At 41.0% G+C, this 18,530-nt stretch overlaps 1 protein-coding gene across 3 annotated transcripts in view; it reads right to left on the reverse strand.

Annotated features, from left to right (window-relative positions):
- The window catches only part of MACROD2 (mono-ADP ribosylhydrolase 2), a 2,136,932-nt gene that overhangs the window by 1,088,570 nt on the left and 1,029,832 nt on the right, over window positions 1-18,530 (reverse strand). The window lies entirely within an intron of this gene.

Below are 18,530 nucleotides of genomic sequence, written 5' to 3' on the forward strand. Positions count from 1 at the left end.
GCCTGGAGAATTCCATGGACAGAGGAGCCTGGAGGGCCACAGTCCATGGGGTCGCAAAGAGTCAGACATGATCGAGTGACTTTCACTTACTTACTTCACTTGTGAATATATGTATTTTTAAATACTAAAACATACCTGGGCAAACAAGTGAAACAGGTGCTCTAACTTGCTGATTTTGACCAAAAAATGTTTCACCATTTACATCCATTTGGGCATACCTTTCTGTTTTGTTAATGTCACTTCCAAAGTTGGCATAATTTAAATCACCTCAACAGTATCCACTACAGGCTGAGTCCCTCTTCAGAGTCCTGCCTACAGTGAGGAGACCAGGAGACAGAAGCAGAGTTGTGGGGGTGAATTCCTGGAGAGTTCCAGAAAGCAATTCTGCTGATCTGGCAGTTTACACCTCCGGGAATACAGTGCCGAGAATGCTGCGCCTTACCTTGGGATGCCCGGGAAGCCTCATTACTAAAGATGCTCCCTCTCACACCCTTACAGAGCATATGCATCGTGAGGTCATATGGAAAGTATACAGAATTACAAACATCTCACTTGGTAGGAGAGCTCTATACTGCTTCTGCAAAATGTAATAATGTCTTTTTAATTCCCTTGGCTGGCGAGGCTCACACGGCATCATTTATTTAAGGATATCTACATTTTCAAACACTGCGGGTGAAAACCAGCCCCATCAATCACTGTGACAGGCTACGTTCCTCTTGAGTTTATCTTCCTGAACATTTTGTGCCAGGTTTAGCTTGCCAACCTCCAAACAGGGGGAACATGAGTCTTGCTTAATCTCCACAAATATAAAATGATGTTGTTAGACTATCATTTGCCATTTGAACTCTCATTCATTAAAGAAACATGGGTTAAACAAAAGCCTGTGCACCTTTTAAAGGCACTGCTCCTCGTGTCTCTTGAACCCTTAATGGATGTCCCTTCTAAAAACACAGGGGGAGAGATCTCACTCGTATTACAATTTGTGTGAAACCTGTCACTGTAGAGGATCCTGTCTCTAGATGCGGGCAAATCTGTTTATTTTAATTTCCATTAGCGTCTGGGCAGACAAAAATGATGAATGATGATTCTCGAGCTGCAGAGATCACGAGTGAGAGGGTTTCATGGACGTGTTTTGCTTATCTCAAGTTATTTTATCAGAAGCACAAACCACCACCGCCGCCCCATTACACGTGATGACTACCTCCTCTAGGTTTACATACTAGCACGGATTTCCAAGGTTACCCCAAATGTATGACAAGGAAGAGGCAAGAACCACCGCAGGCAGATAAAGTGAACAAAGTATATGCCAGGAAGGTGGGAGGAGTAAGAACAACGTCTGTTGAACCCTCAGTGGACCCTGCAAAATCACACGTTCTCCCGGAGTTCTTTTCTCTCCACACCATGCGATGTGGTCCAGACAATGGCAAGAGACCGAAGGGATGAGAAGGACAGTGCTGAGCCTCTGAAAGCTCAGCAGAAGGACAGAGTGTCTGAAGTGAGTTTTCATCCCCCACCCTTACCATGAGGGAAAACCTGTTTTAGTGTGAAGGCATAATTTATTTTTACTGCGACAAAATACACATAATATAAAATGTATCATTTCAACCATTTTTCACTGTATGCTCAGTGGCAGTCAATTAATTCACTTTGTTGTACAACCATCAGCTCTATCTATTTCCAGAACGTTTTCATCATCCCAAGTGGAAATTCTATAGCCATTGACCAATAACTGCCCATCCCCCTCTTCACTCAGCCCCTAGTAACCTTAATTCTACTTTCTGTCCTTTGAATTCGCTTTGCCAGGTACCTCATATAAGAACCATGCAATATTTGCCTTTTTGTCCTGACTTATTTCATTTAGCATATTTTCAAGGTTCGTCCATGTTTGGCGTATATTAGAATTTCATTCCTATTGAAGGCTGAATATTACATTGCACTTTGCTTATTCATTCATCTGGAGATGGACATTTGGATTTTTCCACCTTTTGGCTCTAGTGAATGATGCTACTGTGAACATCAGCATATGAATATCTATTGGAGCCCCTGCCTTTGATTCCTTTGGGGGATATACCTTGGAGTGAAATTGCTCAATTGCAAAGCAATTCCATGTTTAACTTTTTGAGAGACCATCAAGCTGTTTTCCACAGTAGCTACTGAAGGTACACTTTTAAAATAAATGTGCACTTACAGGTGGAGAGAAGGTCAAAAACCGACTAGTTATCCAGTAAACGTACGCAGCTTTGACAGGTGCCCTGGCTAGTTCAGGTTGACTTACGGATTTATGCCTCTCGGAGACCTCTTGGTTCCCAGCAAATCCCAGTCACTGGGACAGTGTGCCTGCAGGCTGGCTTCCACCTCTCCACATCCAGCCTCAGGACCATATGATGAGTTCTCAAGTGTCCAGAATTCTCTGTGAAAGTGGCTTTGAATCTACTTCCAGGGCCTTCTCGAATATCTTCTACAGGTCTTGCCTCCCAGGGCAGTCCAACCCTCGTGTGTACACCTCCAGGCTCCAGGAGTGTCTCTGGCCTGCCTTTTGATGGAGATGTGGGTGTGGCTTGGGTGCAAGGACTCGGAGGTCCTTGCATTGTGAAAAAGAGCTAGACTTCAGAAGAGAGGAGAGAGGTTTTTAGGCTCAGTTGGGAGGGCTAATTCTCCCCAGCCACCATACTCCAACAAGAAACTCTAAAGACTCCAAGAGTTCTACATTTAAACCAGACCCCTAGTTTTTGAATGTAACCTTATCAAGATAGGTGGACAGAATACCGTTAATTCAACAGCTTGTTTGGTTCATTTATTATCCTGAAGTATTTGGATAGAACAGTTAGGTGTCCGTTTGTAACCTTGCACCAGAACCCACAAGAATGAAAATAAGACTATTTATCCTCACAACAAATTAGAAAAAAAAAAAATTATCATCACCCATTTCAAGTCTGAGTAAATTAAAGCAAGAAACGGGTTAAGTTTATTTTCTATACAGCTGAGAAGTGGCATGGCTACAAGTCAATCAGAGTCATCTGTCCCCAGGTCCCATACTCTTATACGGGGGTTCCCAAGCCCTGGGCCACAGACCCGGAAAGGTTCCTGTTAGGGACCAGGCCACAGAGAAGATAGCTAATGGTGGGCATGAGAGCAAAGCTGCGTGTATAGCTGTTCCCCATCACTTGCATTACTGCCTGAGCACCACCTCCTCTCAGATCAGTGTTGGCATAATAAATGTAATGCACTTGAATCATCTCAAAACCGCCCCCTCAACGCTCCTTTTCCCAGGTTCATGGAAAAATGGTCTCCCATAAAACCAGCCCCTGGTGCCAACAAGGTTGGGGATCACTGCTCTTATATGACACCAGTGAGTGAATGGCAGGGGCTGTGTTTCAGAGTTAGGACAGAGCCTTAAGTTAAGAACATCAAAACCAAACCCAACCAGGTTCAGGGACTATAAAAAGATATAAGAGTTATATAAGAGTTAAAGCAACGGAAATTAGTACCGAAGGCAAGAAGCAGAAATAAGAAAAGGAGATGAACAGGCCTTTAATAAAATGGAATAAGAGATGAAAATATTTCTTTTTCCTGTGAAATGGTTTTCCAACCCAATTAAAAACATAAAAATGAAAAGGAAAAAAAAAAATGTTCTCTCCTGAATCTCTCTGGGTTCTCTCTACTCCAACCCTTGCTGTCTCCACATTTCTGAATCTGCCAAACGACATAAATCACTGTGCAAACCAAATCATTAGGGTTGCCAGGTGTTCAATTTTGAACCAGACAGTCTGGTATTTGAGTTTTCTACAGAGGAAACAAATAGAGAAAATACCAGTGATTTTTAATTAAGTTTTGTTATCATCACGTAAAGATGAGCTTGCAAGAGAACATTCTCGCTAGCTCTCCAGGCTGCACTTCAATCTGAGTTCGCGTTCCACTTAGATATCAGCCTATCTAGGCCAGGCTGTCTCCAAACGGAGTGCTAAAGCAAGCTGATGAGGTTGGCTCCCAATTCGTGCTGGCACCTTCTACATACCGGCTGGGCTCCATGCAACCGTTCTAGATCATTTTCTTTCACTGATACCTCCAAAGCTCCTGCAGCAATTGGCAGAGTTTCCTGGGTATATTTAAAAAATAATAACAACAAAATAAATACATAAATACTCAGAAGGACATTGAAATGGAGGCAAATGAGCCACTGATTAAGAGGACAATGTCCTCAAAACCATCCCCTCAGTGCTCCTCGATTCAAAGCACACACTCCTAGGAGTTGAGTGTGTCCATAAGCCTAAGCATGGCCACTGAAGAGAACAAAATGGCAAAAGATGGTTTTTCCATCATTTACAAACAAACACAGTTATCCTTAAGTAAAATTCTATCTAGGACCCAAATAAACACAGCTCCAGTAACATAATGTTACATTGGTATGGGCATCTTTAGTAAGAGAACAGTTAGGAATCCGCACATTTTGAGGAAATGGTACATATTCTATTCATAGATTTTCCAAATGTGAAGAGTGAATGGGTTTGGATGAATATTAGCTTAAAAAAAGAAAGAAAAGTAAACAATAATCTTGTTTCCTTAAAATCTTTGTTTAGCCTTCAACACTGGGAAGTATTTTTCAACCACTGATCTTCAAAGACCTTTAACATCCTTATATACATTCAGAAACAACAGGACGTAGAAGCTTATATTTTTAAGAATACCAATTAAAGCCTTCTGGCAAGATTTCTTAGAAAAATACTAGTATATCTCAGTGAAACTTTAAAGTTACAAAGCTTTTTACCAGCTGAGTGAAAGTAATAAATTGTACACTTTAATTTACTTGAGTCTTGTGAGGCTTAATTCACCATGACAGAGAAACATACAAACAAGCAAAAATATCACGATAGACTATTGCAGAATTTATTCTCATGATCCAAGCTTTCTCTTTTCTGCTTCTCATCCACACACTACGTTCTAAGCAGAGTGCCTCAGCAGTTTGGGGGAGAGCTAGGTTTTGCCCTCTCCCTTCAGTGGGGCATTTGACCACACCTGGGAATAGTTCTGATCAGAAGGTGCCACTGGCATCCAGGAGGTAGAGTCCAGGGATGCAGCTAAACATCCTGCATTACCCAGGACAGGCTCCCAAACTAAAGAATCACTCAGCCCCAAATATCCATCGGAGAAGGAAATGGCAACCTGCTCCAGCATTCTTGCCTAGGAAATCCCAGGGACAGAGGGATCTTAGGGCTGCAGTGCCCAGGGTTGTAAGAACTGGACCTGACTTAGCAATGAAACCAAATACCTGCAGTGTGAAGGTTGAGAAACCCTGCTCCTCAGATCTCTGGACCGGAGAGTTCAGTGATTTGGGGTCACTTGAATGATCAGAAGGATAGTACAGAGAGCTATGGACTAGGTGATCAAGAGACTCTGAGGGCTGGTGAGGGAGTAGGGAAGTAGGGGCTTGCGCTGTGCTCTTTGGGCCTTGGGTCCAATGTCCGGCCAAGGCCCCCTGATGAGCCCACCAGAGCTGCCGCTTCTTCCCAGGCTGACACCAATCATACTGGAACCCTGTACTGGTTCAGCCAACACAGCGTTTATGGCAAGACGTCACAGGACACTGGGGATGGTGCTGGAAAGGCCAGCCATGCACTCTGCCCTTGTGACACCTACAGAGCAGCTAACTTCTTGGGTAGAAACCAGACCAATCATTCCAGGAAACAATCTATTTCCAGTGAGGATTTTTCCATTCCAATGGTCCAGGGATCACATATTGGCACTCAGGAGCAAAATCTGGCTTTTGTGTGTGCTTTATTTGCCCAGCAACATTTAAAAATTAGGTCATACAAAGATTCTGGATTTATGCATGAAACTGGAATTTATGGTTCGTCTGGAAAAATCACAAAACTGGCAACACTGGGCAAGTATGGCAGCAAGCTGCTAGAGCCTACTGACCACACTGGTTAGCCTGCACTGCCCCGAAAGCAGGGCTAGTGTCAAAGAAAACAGTGGCTCATTTGGGAAGTGACAGCTGGTGAAACAGGAGGGGGAGAAAGTCAGTTCAAGAAAGTCAAGTGCTCTGAAGTGGCCACTACAGTGCTTGGTTTCTTCAGGCCTTTTAAAGAGTCTTCTGAAATGTGTCTCATGACTGCCCACCCAGGGGAAGGAAGAAGAGAGAAGTTACTCAACAAACCTTGGACCCACTGATCACGGTAGCCGCAAAGGCAATAGTTCTATCAGTTATTCAATTGGTCCAATCTGGGTTATGAGTGCGGAGTGATTGCTGGGCATCCCAATCACAGGTAAGAGAAGCCCTAGGAGAACAAAAGGAGATATGGACCCCAGTGGACTGGCAAGAAGCCTGCCAGAGCCCTGGGCTCCCCATCAGTGGCAGGAGTAAGCATTGGGCCCAAGAAGACTTAAAGAAATGCACAACTGGTATTTCACCCAGTCACTCATGGATATAGTTTTTCAACAAAACATGTAGTACCAAATCTGCTAAAGCATGTTCAATATTTATTTCTCATTTGCATGTCAAATAGTGGAAAAAATGTTTGGTGTCAGCTGTAATCTATGGAAACCACAGATTGGTTGTAGGATTATGAAGACGTTCACTTTATATCTTTCATTTGTTCAGAGGAAAATATCAGTTTTCAAACATTAAAAGCATTTTAAAGTCTAATATAAATAGAAAGTGCAATGCATATTATCATCAGAAATTCCCCATATATGTTTTAACAAATATCTTTAGTTACAGTGCTTAATATATTTGTTAACGCTGCTTAACAACCCTACAAATCATGCATAAATTAGGCATATACTCAAACTAATCAAATTAATTTAGGTTTACAGATGGCTCTAAGAATATAATTTCCTTCTTGTTCTACCCCTTCCTCTTCTGATTTTTCTTGTCTTCCTCCTACTTGTTAAGATTCACAGTATGAAAGACTTTCAGTTTTCTCATCCGAATGGGAGTATACAATAGTAACTTCAAAGAGAAAAATTTAAGAATTAAATAATGAATAATAATAATAGTGGTCCTCTGTGACGACCCAGAGAGGTGGAATGTGGGGTGGAGTAGAAGGGAAGTTCAAGAGGGAGGAAATATATGTATAAATATAGCTGATCCACTTCTTTGTATAGCAGAAACTAACACAACATTATAAAGCAATTACACTACAATAAAAATACAGCCATGAAATTAAAGGACACTTACTCCTTGGAAGAAAAGTTATGACCACCTAGACAGCATGTTAAAAAGCAGAGACATTACTTTGCCAACAAAGGTTCATCTGGTCAAGGCTATGGTTTTTCCAGTGGTCATGTATGGATGTGAGAGTTGGACTGTGAAGAAAACTGAGCACCGAAAAATTGATGTTTTTGAACTGTGGTGTTGGAGAAGACTCTTGAGAGTCCCTTGGACTGCAAGGAGATCCAACCAGTCCATCCTCAAGGAGATCAGTCCTGGGTGTTCATTGGAAGGACTGAAGCTGAAGGTGAAACTCCGATACTTTGGCCACCTGACTCGTTTGAAAAGACTCTGACATTGGGAAAGAATGAAGGCGGGAAGAGAAGGGGACGGCAGAGGATGAGATGGTTGGATGGCATCACCAACTCAATGGACATGAGTTTGGGTAAACTCTGGGAGATGGTGGTGGACAGGGAGGCCTGGTGTGCTGCAGTCCACGGGGTCGCAAAGAGTCTGACATGACTGAGCGACTGAACTGAACTGAACTGAAAATATAATAAAATAAAATGTCTAGTATTGGGTGGACTTACAACAAATCTCTTTCTGTACTAACCATAGTTCTTCTAAACATAGTTCTTTGTAACAAAGTAGATGGGAGACATACATTTAATTAAAATTTATCGGCAATAAAAGTTCCCACTTTGGAGGGTCTACAGGGCGTCAGGCATGGTGTAAGGTAGCTTACTTGCTTCTTTAATCTTTGTGACAATTCTAGGATGTGCCAATAGCAGTGAGTTACACTTATGGAACACTCATATGTTAAAGCAGCTAATCCTCGCAATAGCCCTTGAAGGTGGTAGTACAATTATCCCCACTTGACCCCACTTGAAAACTGTGAGAAGTGTTCACCCATGTGCTCCCCCAGGGGATGAACAAGAAGCATGACTATCCTGTTCGTCGCTGATTTATATAATTAGTAAAGGATGCCCTCTCTGGGCAGACACATCCATGAGCCAAGAAGGGTAGCTGGATTACAACTCCTAAAGTTGAAATGAGGTGTTGAGGGGAGAGTGTCTCTGTGAGTGCAGGCCCTGAGTAAGCCTTCACACGTTCCCCAGAGCCTGAAATGCCCATTTAGCATTCAATACAAGTTCTTAACTGAGAATATAAGTTGAGTAAACTTGTCTTTCCAATTACAGGGGTTCAGAGGATTTCATGGAATTCTAGCTCAAAGCATTTCCTTCTAGAGGTACCTCCTTTTTAATGTATTTCTTTTTTCTTGGACAATTTTAAAAAGTCTTTATTGAATTTGTTACAATACTGCTTCTGCTTTATGCTTTGGTTTTTTGGCTGCGAGGCACATGGGATCTTAGCTCTCTGACCAGGAATCGGACCCATACCCCCGCACTGGAAGGAGAAGTCTTCATCACTGGACCACCTAGGGAGTCCTTAGAGTTACCACCTTCAGCAAATGACAGTGTCCTGAGTCCCGAGGATACACGAAGGTCAAGGACCCGGCCCTGGGCATGCGGTCAGCACACATCCTCCAGGGACCTCATAAAAGTAACCAATTAGTTGAGGCTTTCTTGTCACTGTGGAGAAGTAAGCTGTCTTATCTTTTCTAGAAGGTATCACCAGTGTCTGCAGAAAGGCTCTGATACTGTGCTGTGGAAGTCTGATTTAAAGACTAGGCTCGAATGAGACCATCACATGAATAAAAGACATATTCATAAAGTGTAGAGGGTATTCTGCTTCAAATATTCTGTCTAAAGTAAAACTCCATAAAATAAGGTCTGTCCAACTTTAATGATACAAGATAATAGTCTACCACCAATAAAAACATCAAAAAATACTGGAAACAATGAAAGGAAAGCTGGGAAATGGAGCTTTTCTGCTGTTAGACTGTGAATTGATATTTAATGTGTACTTGCCTACATTAGCAGCAACCCTGCAATTATAGGTTGATTAGCTAAAATGTTTGTCATGTTTGTGTAACACAGAGATAAAACCCATGTTGTATACAGCAACACATACTCAATAAAGGCCTCATAATTACTAAGGTTGTCCATATTCAAGATAATTCTTTAGTGATAAAATAGACACCACAAAAACATTATTGGAATAATTTAGGATGGATCACATAATGCAATAGCTACTCCTGATAACTTTGCTTGGATCCATATGTAGTAGCAGATTTTTGGGCATTTGTATTTTTATTCTGTAATTAATAGATTTGTTTTTTAAAGTATGGTTGCTATACAATTATATTTACAGGTGTCCAATACAGTGATTCACAATTTTTTAAAGGTCATACTCCATTTATAGTTATTATAGAATATTTGCTGCATTTGACTTTATTTTTTAGCGCAGTTTTGGGGTTACAGAAAAATGGAGCAGAAAGTAGAGAGAGTTCCCATAGTCCCTCTTCTCCTTCATCCCCTGGCCTAGTTTCTCTTATTATTAACAACTTGTCTTGGTGTAATACGTTTGTTACAATTAAAGAACCAGTGCCGACACATTACTATTAAACTGAAATCCATAGTTTACATTAGAGTCCACGCTTCGTGTTGTGCAGTTTTATGAGTTTTGCCGAATGCATACATATCCACCATGACTATCACAGAGAACAATGTGCTGCCCCAAAATGCCCTGTGCCCACCTATCTAGCCTCTCCCCTGCCTAATCCCTGGCAGCCTCTGGTCTTCATTACTATCTGAAACATTTCCTTTTATAGAACATCAGACAGTTGAAGTCATACAGTGCATATTATTTTTCAGAGTGGATTGTTTCACTTGGCAACATGCATTTAATGTTTCTCCTTGTCTTTTCCTGAATCGATAGCTCATTTCTTTTTATTGCTGGGTAAGCTTCCATTTCATGAGTGAACCAAAGTTTGCTTATCTATTCACCTACTGAAAGACATTGCTTCCAATTATTAATTATAAATGAAACTGCAATAAACATGTGTGTGTAGGTTTTTGTATGGACATGACTTTTCAACTAATCTGTGTAAATACTTAGGGACGTGACTGTTGAATTGCATGGTAATATTGTTTTTAGCTTTGTGAAAAGGAAAATTGCCCAACTGTCTTCCAAAGTGGCTGTGCAATTTTGCATTCCCCTCTGCAAAGAATGAGAGTTTTTGGTGCTCCACATCCTTGCCAGCATTTGGTGATGTCAGTGTTTCAGATTTCAGCCGTCTTCACAGGTCTGTGATGGCATCCCATGGTTGTTTTATTTTTTTTTTTTCCCATGGTTGTTTTAATGTGTGATTCCCTAACGATATAATGATGCCCAAGCATCTTTTCATATGCTTTCCTGCCCTCTGTATATCTTCTTTGGTGAAGTACCCGTTCAGATCTTCACCCATCTTTTAATCGGGTTGGTTGTTTCCTCACTGTTGAGTTGTCAAGAGTTCTCTGCATATTTTGAATAGCAGTGGATTTGTTCTGGATGCTCATCCTCTAATGGAGATATTAACTGGGGAGTGTGATAAACTGTCAATCAGCCATTTATGTGTCCAGTACTGTGCTGGTGAGTCTCAATATGGAGATAACAGATTAAAGTCAATAGAGTCTAGAAAAGCACAGTGTACAGGCTTATTTGGTTTGAGAGAGAAAGTAGTAATAGAATGATGTTTTATCCCTAGACATTTAACCAAACTACAAGTCTAAACCTGCCTTGCACTGACCAAATTTGGGACAAAAGATCGTGGGTGAAAAGCATGGGCCACCTAGATCTGGCCTCTAAAATTCTCTCAAAATCTACTCAATCTCACCTTCTTTCTCCACATACTTAAAAGTAAATGGTCCCAAGACGGAGCTACATGGTGGAAGAAACCTGGATGCCTGACATCCCCAGAAGGAGGGCCGCCCCAGGACAGCCTCCCAAACTACACAGTGCTGTGGAGTGAGTGAGGAATAAACTTATTTTGTGCAACAACGGAGCTTTTGGAATCATTTGTTCTAGCAGCCAGCAATAATTACCTTGACTAATACAGAGATGGTGTGGGAAATGAGCAGTACCAGGTTATTCGACTACAGGGATGCAGGATAAGAACGGTGCTATTGCTTTCAACTTTGGTGTTATTTCAGACATGGGTGCAGAAAACAAATGTGATCATAACATGGAACAATTTTGAAAATGTACTTGAATTTTTCTAGTGGATCTTAAAGAAATTTCAAAGTTGTAATCACTGGGACCTATGCTCTAAACTTTCTTCTCTTTTAGAGTTCAAGCTATTTATCCATACTCCTTGGCCCTAGATATATTCCAGGTGAAGTTTTGGTAAGTCCTCCCTTACTTTTCAGGTGAGGACATGGGGAATTGAGAAAACCCAGTAGTCATTCTTCCTAGATTGTGTAAGATACAAATAACCATAAGTGATTCTAGAGCAGGATCCAGCAAACTACAGTTTGCAGTCATATCTAAACTACCATCAGTTTCTGTATGGCCCATAAGCCATTCTTAAATGATTTCTGTCAGTGAATATTTGCAATTAGTTTGATGATTAAGGAAACACTAACTTTGAACTACAAGTAAGTAAAATGTTCCTCGCCCCCAAATAATCCAATCTTTCTCATTAGGGAATGAATCTCCTTCTTAGGTTGTAATTAACATTTATAATTATATTTAATTATTATTACATTTTGAATTTCATCAAAAAAAATTCTGTGAAAATGTGTGTTCTCTCTTGCTATTTAGGTTCCAACACAATGTCTTCAAGTTTGCATCTTGGCCCACAGAGCCTAAAATATTTATTCTCTGATCCTTTACAGAAAAAGTTTACTGATCCTCTTCAAGGACACTCTAATGTCTAGGCTGTTAAAAAATTTTTGTTTTCTTCCTTTCTCATTTATTTAAGTAAATTTCCCTCAGCTAAGTGCCTCTTTATGTTCTCGAAGACAGTTAATAGGACCTGGGGTACTAGAAAATGAAGAGTTTTTTTCAAAAGTCCACCCTTGGGTATTAAAAAAGGCAAGCTGTCTGCTGACCAAGAAAGAGAATCTGGAAAGAGGGACCATATGTGGAACTTTCCAGGCTTTGGTGACCACTCAAGTCCCCATTTATTTTTGTTTACAATCTCTGCTTCCCATGGTGGGCGGCAGGGTGTAAAGGGAAAGAGCTTTTGAAATCAGACAAACCTATCCCCCTGCCAGCTTTGTGACTCTGGAAAATCGCTTATCCTCTTTGCATTTCAAGGCTTTCAATTGCGTTTTGTTTTTTATCTGGTAAGAGGAGTTGTTTCAATGAGTAAATGATATAAGGTTCTTATCACTCTACCAGAAACTCGTAACTTTGTGTAGCTATAATGCCATAGGTCCTAACAGATGTTAAGTGTTGCCTTCCTTCCATCCAGGACAGTATGCAAACCTGTGTGTATGTGCATGTGCATATCTGTGAGGCTGTTGTTCAGAGGTAGAAAGGAAAAGAACTGGAAAGAGAGTCGCATGGAGACTCCTGATTTGGAGAACAGACCCAGTGAGAGATGGACTGTGGCAGCTCAGAAAAGGGAAGGAAGGCGAGTCTGAAGTCCGGAACACTTGCGGTAGTGAAAAAGGACTCTGAAATGTAATCGGGACTGAGAAACAAAACTCCCAGCCCTACTTCTCTCCATTCTTCCTTGTATCCACTGCTAGTCCACAGGAGTCAATCACAAGCTAAACTCATGGACTCGTGGCAACTGGATTGGTAGGTGTGTGTGTAGGTGTGTGTGTGTGTGTGTGTGTGTGTGTGTGTGTGTGTGTGTTAGTTGGTTCTAGTCAGTTCAGAATTCCAATCTTCAGGGCTCTTAATAGCATGTGATTTTATTTTCATCGTTATTTTTCGTGACTACTGTAACACTCCATATAGTCACAGGAAGTATTCAATGTAGTTTCGGTTTGTTGTTGTTGTTTTTTAAGACTCAGGAAGAGAACTGTCCTTGTCCTCCAGGAGCAAGCGCCTATGACCTTTAATTCTTACAAAAGTAAAGAAAATACTTCATCTCTGAGGTTTCTCCAGAAAGAGCCACACCTTGGAAGAGGCGGAGAATACAATGTTCTTAGAGTGGAAAAATGAAAAGGCTGAGTCAAAGCCTATTTCTGCCAAGAAGAAAGAATATGATTCCAATTCTAAGGAGTTTCCATTTTCCAAACCTTGTCCTTAGAGCCCTTTATGTCTGGTTTATGATCTTGGCTCCCTTCAGCCCAGCATAGGCCTATTCAAGGACACCCAAGAAGAGAGCTATATGTTCAAATAACCATCTTGCTGCTAGTGCACACAGTTTCCTATAAGCATTTTATTTTATTTCCTGCCATACTCCTAACAAGAATTTTATCAACAGTGCAGAACTAGTTCAATGAGGGCTGACTTGTTTCCTGAACACCAGTTTCTGAGTCTTGGTTTTAAAAACTTGAGGCTACATAGCACTCAACAACTGTGTCATGTCCCCTTTGGTAGTCTTAACCTACCCTACTTTCTTCACAGTACTGAAGGTTAAATTTGTCATAAATACAATAACTTTCACAGTTAGAGTATAAATCAACAAAGGGATCACAGTTCATGTGCTTTTAATCACTGGGAAAATGTCTAATAAGTACTCTGCTAAAAACAAATAAACAAAAATGTTACTAAATAAAAAACAAAGAAAGACAATTAACAAGTAGCTTTGGGATATCAAAAAGTCTTAGTGCAGTTTTGAGCATCAATAATCTTAAAAGTATAAGGTACAAACTTCTAAAACTATCATTTGAAAGTTCAATTTGATAAATTTTCTTCATATTTATACAGTTTTATGGATCTTGAATAATGAACTCATAATTTAAATTTTTGGTTTCAGTTCCTCTGAAGAAGCCAAATGTTGCATGAATAAGTAAAAGAAAGAAAAAGGAAAAAAGATATTAAAATGAAAAAGCTAAATTAATATAAAATAAGTTTGCAGAATTACACATACACATAAAATATAAAGTTTGTAGTATTTATATTTCTGAAATCATTAAAGCTTAAAATTGCACAAAGATTTCTGGGACATCCTTATTCTAAAAAGATTCAATGAGCATCTCAACATATCATACGGTACTATATATTGAGACTTAAGAATGAATAGGAATTGGTCTTTCTCTTAAACTGACAGAAAATTACACAATGGTATTATAATAGAGCACATTGAATATCACATTTGTATAAGTAGAATCTTATCAGAGAAGTTTGGGGGCTAGGTATACTTTATATACTTTATCAAAACTAGGAAATTATGCCTTACTATTAGAATTAGGCTTTTGGGTTGGTAAATCTGTAGTGGATTATATAACAGGTACTGATATAGCTTGTATTTATATAAAGTAAACCTCCAGAAGCAATATGGAATGTATGCTTGATTGTTACACTCACACACAATGGTTTAATTGGAGGATTGCCTGTTTAGAGTTTAATTATTATTTAAGTCAAACAGCAAGAAAGAAGCGTGCAAGCCATAGGTTTACTACAAGGCAGCCACTGCCATGATTTTAGAGCATCCTTTCAACCTGTTATTAAATTTGAGTACTGGTGATCATTTGCTCTGGCTTCAAGTTATTAAAAGCATCTCCAACATATAGTGCACATGATGTTTGTTTTTAATCACTGTGTATAATAGAATTCGCATGGGGAAAATGTTGGCAAATACTTACAGACTATAGAAAAATCTTGATATTTGAATAAATGTTAGTGTGCTGCAATTTCCTTATCATCCTTATAAAAGAAAGGCAATGTTTTAATTTCCTGAGAATTCTTTCAGTGCTCTACATTTGAAATGGGATTGGAAATGCCACTTGTGATAACATTTTAATTTTAAACTTGGTAAGAGTTTTGTCATTATAAAGGTAACAATTGTAAACTTTCTTTTAAAGATGCCTCACATCAGACAACCAGAAGGAAAACAAAGACTGGATGACACTTTCAATGTCAAGCACCATTAAAAAGTAGTGGATGTTCATAAGAAAACTATGACATTCAGATTCTGCCTGCATAAAATCAGAACAACTGCTCAATATGTTGCAGAGTCAAAACTGCACACTCAATGCTGCGTGGCCTAAAAGGACAAGGGCATTGTTCAAATTGCCACCTATGCTGAACTTCTGAGCTAGTCAGGTGGAATGTGACAGTTCATGTCACAGGACTGGAAAAAGTCAGTTTTCATTCCAATCCCAAAGAAAGGCAATGGCAAAGAACGTTCAAAATCCCATATAATTGCACTCATTTCACATGCTAGCAAGGTTATGTTCAAAATCTTTAAAACTAGGCTTCACCATAATATGAACCAAGAACTTTCAGATGTACAAGCTGGATTTAGAAAAGGCAGAGGAACCAGAGATCAAATTGTCAACATCTGCTGGAACAGAGAAAAGGCAAGAGAATTTCAGAAAAACATCTACTTCTGCTTCATTTATTATGCTCAAGCTTTTGACTGTGTGGATCACAACAAACTGTGGGAAATTCTTTAAGAGATGGGAATACCAGACCACCTTATGCATCTCCTGAGAAACTTGCACATGGGTCAGGAAGCAACAGCTAGAACCAGGCATGAAACAAGGACTGGTTCAAAATTGGGAAAGGAATTTGTCAAGGCTGTATACTGTCACCTTGCTTGTTTAACTTACATGCAGAGTACATCATGCAAAATTCTGGGCTGGATGAATCACAAGCTGAAATCAAGACTGTTGGGAGAAATATCAACAACCTCAAATACGCAGATGATACCACCCTTATGGCAGAAAGTGACGAGGAACTAAAGAGCCTCTTGATGAAAGTGAAAGAAGAGACTGAAAAAGCTGGCTTAAAACCCAACATTCTACAAACTAAGATTGTGGCATCTGGTCCCATCACTTCATGGCAAATATATGGGGAAAAATGTGGAAACAGAGACAGATTTTATTTACTTGGGCTCCAAAAATCAATGGAGATGGTGACTGCAGCCTTGAAATTAAAAGATGCTTGCTCCTTGGGAGAAAAGCTGTGACAAACCTAGACAGCACATTAAAAAGCAGAGCATCCCGTTGCCAAGAAAGATCTATATAGTCAAAGCTATGGTGTTTCCAGTAGTCGTGTAGAGATGTGAGAGTTGACCATAAAGAAGGCTGAGCACTGAAGAATTGATGCTTTCTAATTGTGGTGCTAAAGAAGACTCTTGAGAGTCCCTTGGACAGCAAAGAGATCAAACCAGTCAATCCTAAAGGAAATCAACTCTGACTGTTCACTGGAAGGACTGATGCTGAAGCTCCAATACTTTGGCCACCTGATGTAAAGGGCCAACTCATTGGAAAAGTTGAGATGCTGAGAAAGACTGAGGGCAGGAGAAGGAGACAACAGAGGATGAGATGGTTGGATGGCATCACTGGTTCAATGGACATGAGTTTGAGCAAGCTCCAGGAGACGGTGAAGGGCAGGGAAGTGTGGCATTCTGCAGTCCTTGGGGTCGCAGAGAGTCGGTTACAGCCTCGTGACTGAACACCAACTACAAGGGCACCTGTAAGTCACCATTCTCGCTCTGCTCAGTGATTGGTTATTCACTTTCAATTACACCCACCTCTAGGAAGCAACAGAAACTACTTAGCTAAGTGCTGTAAGTCAGTCCCCGACCGAAAGCAGTTTAGCAGGCAGGAGCTCTATTAGGGAGGGCTCTGGAGAGCCATGTCCATAGCAGGGAAGGGGTGCTGCTACCGCAGGATCAGGCAGAGAGAGCAGCAATCCAGCCTTAGGGGATCTCTCAGGATCTCTGAAGACGGGTTGACGTTTCAGAGCCGTTCTGAGTCGAGGTGAAAAGGCCAGGTCTTCATACCCCTACTTCAATCAGAAAGACGCCATGACTCTGGGCAAGGCGGCTCCCTTCAGCTGAGGCAATTTGGGAGGGCGGCTGACAGTTGCAGACTGTCCGCACGGGAATTGGTATTTTATTCCTAAAGTGGATGCTCACCGCAGCATCCACCGCACCCAGCACACAGGCTATGTCAGCCCCAAACTGCTCTTTTCCTCTTATCTCCAGCCACTCCTCTCTGGGAACTTTCCTCTCTGACCAGCCTGTTGTGTGAACTCTTTCCTCAAACATGGCATAAACGGGGTCAAGCCTGACCTGGGAGCAAATTCCTGCTCTGACTCTTCTGGGCTCAGGAAGAGTCACTGACTCAAATTGTTCAATCAGAACAAATCAGCTGAAGTCTCTTCAGGTCAATTTCCTAATCTGTAAAATAAGATAGCAATACTGACACTGCTGGATTATTAGAAATATTAAGATAACATCTATATAGGTTGTAAAACTTAGATCTCTTTTGCTTGCAAGTAACAGAACACCAATTGAAACTGGCTTAAACTTCAAAGAATCACATGATTAAAAGGTTCAGGACTCAAGACTGTTCAGATACTGTAACTTCTCTGGTGGCCCAGTTCAGTTCAGTTCAATCCCTCAGTCATGTCTGACTCTTAGTGACCCCATGAACCGCAGCACGCCAGGCCTCCCTGTCCATCACCAACTCCCGGAGTTCACCCAAACTCATGTCCATTGAGTCAGTGATGCCATCCAACCATCTCATTCTCTGTTGCCCCCTTCTCCTCCTGCCCCCAATCACTCCCAGCATCAGGGTCTTTCCCAATGAGTCAACTCTTCGCATGAGGTGGCCAAAGTATTGGAGTTTCAGCTTTAGCATCAGTCCTTCCAAAGATCACCCAGGCCTGATCTCCTTTAGGATGGACTGGTTGGGTCTCCTTGCAGTCCAAGGGACTCTCAAGAATCTTCTCCAACACCACAGTTCAAAAGCATCAATTCTTCAGTGCTCAGCTTTCTTTATAGTCCAACTCTCACATCCATACATGACCACTGGAAATACCATAGCCTTGCCTAGACAGATCTTTGTTAGCAAAGTAATGTCTCTGCTTTTTAATATTCTGTCTAGGATGGTCATAGCTTTTCTTCCAAGGAGTAAGCAGTTAAGAATTTGCCTCCCAATGCAGGGAACTCAGGTTTGATCCCTGGTCAGGGAACTAAGACCCACATACCATGGGGCAACTAAATGCAGCTGCAGCAACTCCTGAGTCCCTGCACCGCAATAAAGAGCTTGAGCATAGCAACTAAGGCCTGATGCAGCCAAATCAATAAATATTAAAAATTTTAAAAAGCCTACACAGGTACAGCTGGACTGGGAGCTGATGCCGTGTCATAAGGCCTCCCTTTCTCTCTGTCCCTCAGCTCCTTTCTCCCATCACGTGTGCTGACTCCTGTCATGTTCCATGTACTAGATGATGGTCAGGTAGACTGGATCACTACTCACAGTCTCTTCACTCTGTCTTCCAAAAGAAGAATAATCTGTGCCCTTGCGTTGGTCCGGTAGTGTTTGGAGAGTACTTTCTCCTCCCTTGACTTTGGGCTTAG

This window comes from Cervus canadensis, chromosome 10 (assembly GCF_019320065.1).
Source record: "Cervus canadensis isolate Bull #8, Minnesota chromosome 10, ASM1932006v1, whole genome shotgun sequence".
NCBI lineage: Eukaryota > Metazoa > Chordata > Mammalia > Artiodactyla > Cervidae > Cervus > Cervus canadensis.